Source organism: Euprymna scolopes, chromosome 41 (assembly GCF_053919585.1).
Source record: "Euprymna scolopes isolate OS-2025 chromosome 41, ASM5391958v1, whole genome shotgun sequence".
In the NCBI taxonomy this organism is placed as follows: domain Eukaryota; kingdom Metazoa; phylum Mollusca; class Cephalopoda; order Sepiida; family Sepiolidae; genus Euprymna; species Euprymna scolopes.
Window position 1 is genome coordinate 65677763 of NC_136522.1, and position 6352 is coordinate 65684114.

The 6352-nt window shown below is 36.4% G+C and overlaps 1 protein-coding gene across 8 annotated transcripts in view; it reads left to right on the top strand.

The window, feature by feature from the left end:
* LOC145266567 (RUN and FYVE domain-containing protein 2-like) overlaps positions 1-6352 on the top strand; it is a 328450-nt gene that overhangs the window by 35084 nt on the left and 287014 nt on the right. The window lies entirely within an intron of this gene.

Here is a 6352-nt window from a genome sequence, read left to right on the forward strand (position 1 = left end):
TACGGAATGGTATATTGTTTTATTAATGGAATCCTTTGAGGTGAATAATTTGTATATTTATTTATTTATTTGTGGAATGTTATCTTCATCTTCATAGTTCTTGTTTCACAACGTTTCGGCCAACTATTCCTCTGGCCTTCATCAGGTGGTTAACCGCGATGGGATAGGAATGCTAAGTCTCTTAACTGTCTCCTCAGTAATTACTGCCTTCCATGTTTTGACTAACTAATTCTATGGCCTACTCACCTGGAACCATAGAGATTCAATGCATCTATCGACTGCACCACCAGCTCTGAAGAAAAAAAGGAATTTCAATAAAACCTTTTCTTTTAATCTGCGGGGGTAGAATGCTCTCGTTCCATCAGCCATGCTATCAGTTTTAATGTTAGATTTGGTTTTATTTTTCTAAAACATGGTTTAATTATAAAAGATAATTTTGATTCTTCAAACTTGTGTTCTCTTCTTGGGCATTGTTTGCACACGTTTCGGCCTACAAAAGCCTTCTTCAGGTTTATCTTGTCAAATGCCAGAATTTTTGTTTCATTATTGGAATCCTTTGAGATGAGTAATTTATTTATTTATTTATTTATTTGTGGAATGTTACTCTTATTTTCGTAGTTGTTGTTTCATGACGTTTCGGCCAACTATTCCCCTGGCCTTTGTCAGGTGGTCAAGCCAGAGGAATAGTTAACCAAAACGCTCTAACGCGACAACTATGAAGATGAGCATGATAGTCCGCAAATAAATAAATAAATATGCAAATTACTTATCTCAAAGTCTGATTCTAATAATTGAATAATAAATTAAATCCATTTTTACTGGAAGTTTGAATCAAAAGTATGATGGAGAACCAGGTGCCCAACGCTGGTATACAGCACCATATCTCAAAACATGGCAGAAGGTGTGTGGTACCACCCCTAACCAGTGCCAGGGACAACTGGATCCGACGGCTCAGGGAATCGAGTTTAAATTCCCGGGGTCCTACGCTCTTCACTTGCCTACCACGTAACATCAGAGAGATCACAAACTGCAAAACAGAATCGTTCAAGTCGGCGCTGGATACCTGGCTGAAGTCTGTACCAGACGAACCTCAGATCCCCGGTTATACCGCTATGAGACGCAGTGAATCCAATAGCTTACGCCACATACTTGTCTGTGTAAAGAGGGACAGCGAAACGGTGCAGCGGTCTATTGATTCGCCGCCGCCTATACCGTCCCAACTGGAGGCCGCTTACCGCAGTGACCTTGGAGGGCTCTGACCGCCGAAAGACATCACACAACAACATTTTTTTTTTTTTTTTCCCCCGTTCATTTAAAAATGCCTAGTCTTAACCCTACATAAGCCCCACGGGGTGTCTCCAAGTTTGCTTAAGTGCTCATAATTCCTTGTTGGACAATTTCTTTTTCTCCCTCTTAGTACTCTTTTGAATCAGCGAGTGTATACCACACGTGGTATGGTGCAGATGTATCTTGGTTTTCTTTTAGGGTAGATCTCACTTTGTTCTTCTGGGGTGTCCAGTTATCCCAGCTGACTAACGTAGGTATTATTTTATAATTTCTATATTTGTGCATTTTTCCAGTGGAAATGAAAATTTGAAGATATAAGCGCATATTATGCATTAATACGCTACTCTGTAATATTTAGGTATTTAGAGTAAAATGAATGCTGACGCTCAAAATGTATAAACATTTTGACCCCTCCCTTTACTTAAAAATTCACCAAAAGTCAGGAAATTAACCAATTGTAATGAAATTTTCAGTATTTATCAAATAATGATGGTGGAATATCAGGAACTAATTATTTTTATTTAAATCTTAGTGGAAATGTATTTTTTTGTTTAAACAAAAAATACCTTTACTAAAATTATGGTTTTCAGTAGTAAATAAAAAATGCAAGAATTTATTTTTGCTTTTTTTATATAAATAAAGCATCGTAATTTGTAAAAATAAAATAAAATAATTTTTACAGGAACGTTACAAAAAAGCCTCTAAAGTTTAATGAATTCGATATAACTCAAAGAAAAATGAATTTCTCAAACTACCGATATTACCATTGAATTAAGCATCGTTTATTTAATATTTTCACACAAAAAAATTATAATAGCAAAAATATTTCTACTTTTTTGTTTAAATTACAAATTTAGCATAATTTTTATATGCAAGATTTTAATAATTTCCTTGCTCGCAAGAATGTGAAACTTTCGGCGTAACATAATTTTTATATAATATTGGCCAATAATTAAAAAAAATTAATTTAAAAACAGGAACATAGAAAAATAATTAAATTAAAAAATGATAAAATTTATACAAACATTTACAATAGAAATGTACAGATGCCCGTCTGTGGGGTTGGTGGTGGGGGGGGGGAGAAACCCAGCACCCCTCCTTCCTTTTAATTACATGACGTCATTCTGAGACAGCTTTTCAACTGTCTCAGATTTTGAACCTCCGTATATACCGTATTTCCAAAAGTATGGTTTGTTGTGGGTTTGTGAACGGTAAAAACACTCGGTTTTTGTCTAATTCAGCTATTTTTTTTTTTTTTTTTTTTTTTTTTTTTTTTTTTTACGAACAAGGTGTTTTTTTAATTTTTTATTTAATTCAATATCTTAGGATTTTACTTCACTAATTATCTTTGAAATAGACCCATAAAACTAATATTTATCTCCAAAAAGATTTTTACAATGAATTTATTTAACTTTAAAATTTAGCTGAATTGGTTAGCTCGCAATGAAAACATTTTTCATAACTTTTTTTTGTTTTCACTTGTACAAATATTTTTTTTTCTTTGAGTAATAATTGTAGTTCTTAATCTTTCAAATACAATCAAAAAGTATTCGGAAACCTACAAGTTGATTGTTGATTGGTTGTTTTTGTTTTACGGCATATCAACCCTTTTCAGGTTATTTAATGCTGAATCCAGTGATTTTGAAGAACAATTTTTTAATAGTATATTTGTTTTGTTTTTTTTTCAAGTCGGTTTCTATTTAACCCATAGTTGGGACCCTAACAGGTACTACCACTCCGGGTCAGAGTAGATCTGGGAGCAATGGCAATTAAAGAGTAGCTCCACACTCCCCAAATCCCGCAAGCTGGGACCTCACCATCGGATATAGTTTAAGGTCATATCCAGGGTTGGAAACCTACAAAAAGAATTATGATAAATCGGCTTTCAAAACTAGGTCCCCTATCCTTATTTGTCCATTTTTGCCCATACCTAGTAATATTTATTTATTTATTTATTTTTTACACAGTGATCACCACTTATCAAGGCCCGGAAGCCACTCAGGGATAAGGGTATTTAATATGGAATTAATGTTTTGGTATTTTCTTTATCATAAATTTTGATGGGATTTTTGTTTTATTTACAGTTTATTACTCTTTCAGTCTTATAACTATGAACTTAGCTTATGTAATATCTTAATTTTTCCTTAGTTTTATAATTTACTAGCATGGGTGCCCGGCATTGCCCGGGTGTTTTGAGGTGTATACTGAGCAAAAAAAAAAAAAAAAAAAAAAGGTCAATTTTTTTAACTTTGACCCTTATTATGACTCCTTAAAATTTATTGTTTAGGGCTCAAATAAAGTTATTAAGTTAGATCCATGTCCAACGAACCTATATCTAAAATTTCATGTGTTTAGACCCAAAATTGTAGGAGGAGTTTGGTAGAGTTCTCAAATGTCAAATCGTTGAACTTTTACCCCCTTAACAGCGAAATTTCTGGCCGAAACACGATCACATCGATTTTCCCAAATCTCAGTAACCTGTATATCAAATTTCTAGTCTGTAGACTAAAAATTGAGTGTTATTGCGTAAGGAAATGGACACACACACAGACACTTTCACTTTTATATATAGATTTTATTGTATTATTTTATATTAATGTCAACAAGCTACAAGTGATTCAAACTGTTCAACAGGAACTGTAAATATATCCTGAACAAGCAGGATAAATATATTTTGCAAAATAACAAACATTTTTGTATTGGGGTGTATAGACGCCCTATGGTATTAACTAAGTTTGGTACACCCCAGTGGGTAGGTAGGTACGTCGGTAATGATAGTATCAATATATAGATGACCCCTTTTAAATGTAATCTTATTAGGCAACAATAAACACTCATAAATAAGTTTAGTGAGTAATACCGTAGGTAGGTTCAGAGGTAGTAATAGTATCGATATATAGATGACCCCCACCCCCTTAGTATCGTAAGTAGGTACATAGGTAGATAATGACGGTGATATCAATGTGCAGATGACCCTTGTAAATATAATAACACTCATTAGTATTGTTGTACCGTAGGTATGTTCATATGTAGTAATGGTATACTCTCTCTGCATTGTTCAAATAACTGCCGACCTTCTCCATATCTCTCAACCCTCAAAGATGAATGATCACAGGAAACAAAAAAAGATTAAACCCAGAACTCCCAGGGTGGAACCCCCCCTCCCTCCCACTAACAGGTTTCCTTCTCTATCATCAGAGGTCTATGTTTGAACCTTCCAGAGGTTGAAATCCAATTACAGGAGACCAAACCAGACTTATTGTTTCTGTGCGAAACTGGCATAGAACTTACCGTTTCCCTAGATGAGTTTGCGATTGCCAGATATTCAAATCTGACATCAAAACCTGACCCCCAAAATCGTCATGAGTATGGAATATATGCCTACATTAAATATGTCTTTCCATGTGGTAGGCACATCTCCAGAGAAGATCCAAATTTGCCCTACATGTGCTTCAGAGTAACACTTGCTCACAGCAAAGCATTCATATTTGCTGTCTATCGCCCCCATAACAGCGAAGTTTCCATCGTTGAAAGAATCTCTGAAAAAAATTGACCATATTCTATCTACCCATCCCTCTGCTAACATTCATGCCTGCAGAGACTTCAATGTTCACAATGTTGAATGGCTAGTCCACTCAAACAAGACTGATGATGAGGGGAGCTATTTTCATGATTGCCTATGGCCCTACGCAAATTGTTCACAAACCCACCCATATGCCCAACTCCGACAGAAAATACCTCTTCCTCACAATTTACCCCGACATGTGCTCACCTCTGTTTTGTCTCCATTGGGATTTTCCGATCACTCGGTTGTTTCAGTTAAGATAGCTCTTGACATATTAATGGCTTTTGACAGTGTAGCACAAGATCGCCAGCTATGGAAAAGCTAGGAATGTCCTCCCAGTTATAAAATCCTTTCTGTCTGATGGGCTTATAAGAGTAGTCGTTGATGAGCAGAAATCAGAAACTCACTGTATTAACGCTGGTGTCTCTCAAGGTTCCATCCTGGGTCCAATCCTGTTCCTGATCTTCATCAACGATCTCCCAAATCAGATTCTTAGGTCATTTGTAGACATTTACGCAGGCGACACTTCAAAGGCCAGCAATGACAAAGATCTTTCTGATTCTCTCTTTTGATCTTAACAACGTGGTACAATGGGGAAAAAGGTGGCTGGTTAATTTTAATTAATCAAAAGCAAGCGTCTCTCTTTTCATCATAATCGCCCTGATCTTCACCACGGCCAAATTGAAATGAATGGATCTACTCTTGGGGAGGCTCCATGTTTCGACAAGCTTCTGGGACTGACATTCATTCCTGATCTGAAATGGAACACGTACATCAAATCAGTTGCCAAGATCGCTGAAAAGATGATCGGATCACTCTACCGCCCAAGTAGGTATCTCACTCCCGATGCAATCCTCTATCTATATAAGAACCAGGTGTGCCCTCCAATGGAGTACTGTTGCCACATCTGGGCAGAAGCTGCTCTACACACACTATCCTGCCTTAGAATTCAAAACCAGTTTTTAAACCTAGTAGGTGATGCCATTTTTCTTCTTCCCTGCAATCTCTTTCCTACAGAAAAGACCTCACCAGCCTATCCCTCCTCTATCACTATTTTCATGGTAGGTGCTCATCTGAATTCTAATGTATGGTCTTCGCTTGCCAAACTTTCACAAAAGAACACTCGACTAGCTACAACCACTATATATGATTTTCCCCACTCTCTATCTGTGCCTAAATGTAAACGCAGATTCCATGAACAAAGCTTCTTTCCCAGAGTTGCCTGCCTTTGGAACACTGTTTGGCTGGCATGCTTCCCGGCTAAATACAACATGGTAGCCTTCAAAGCTAATATAAACAAATTCCTGTTAGGTCGTCCTCATAAATAATCAAATTCCACCCAATTTACATCCTTAACGATTACTTCACTACTACCTTACATTAATTGACCCTTATCCTCGAGTGGCCTTCGGGCCTTAATAAGTGGTGAACCCCCAAGTTAAAAAAAAAAAAAACAAGAAAACATATACAGGAGACCCTTTAGTAGGTAGTAACGTAGAT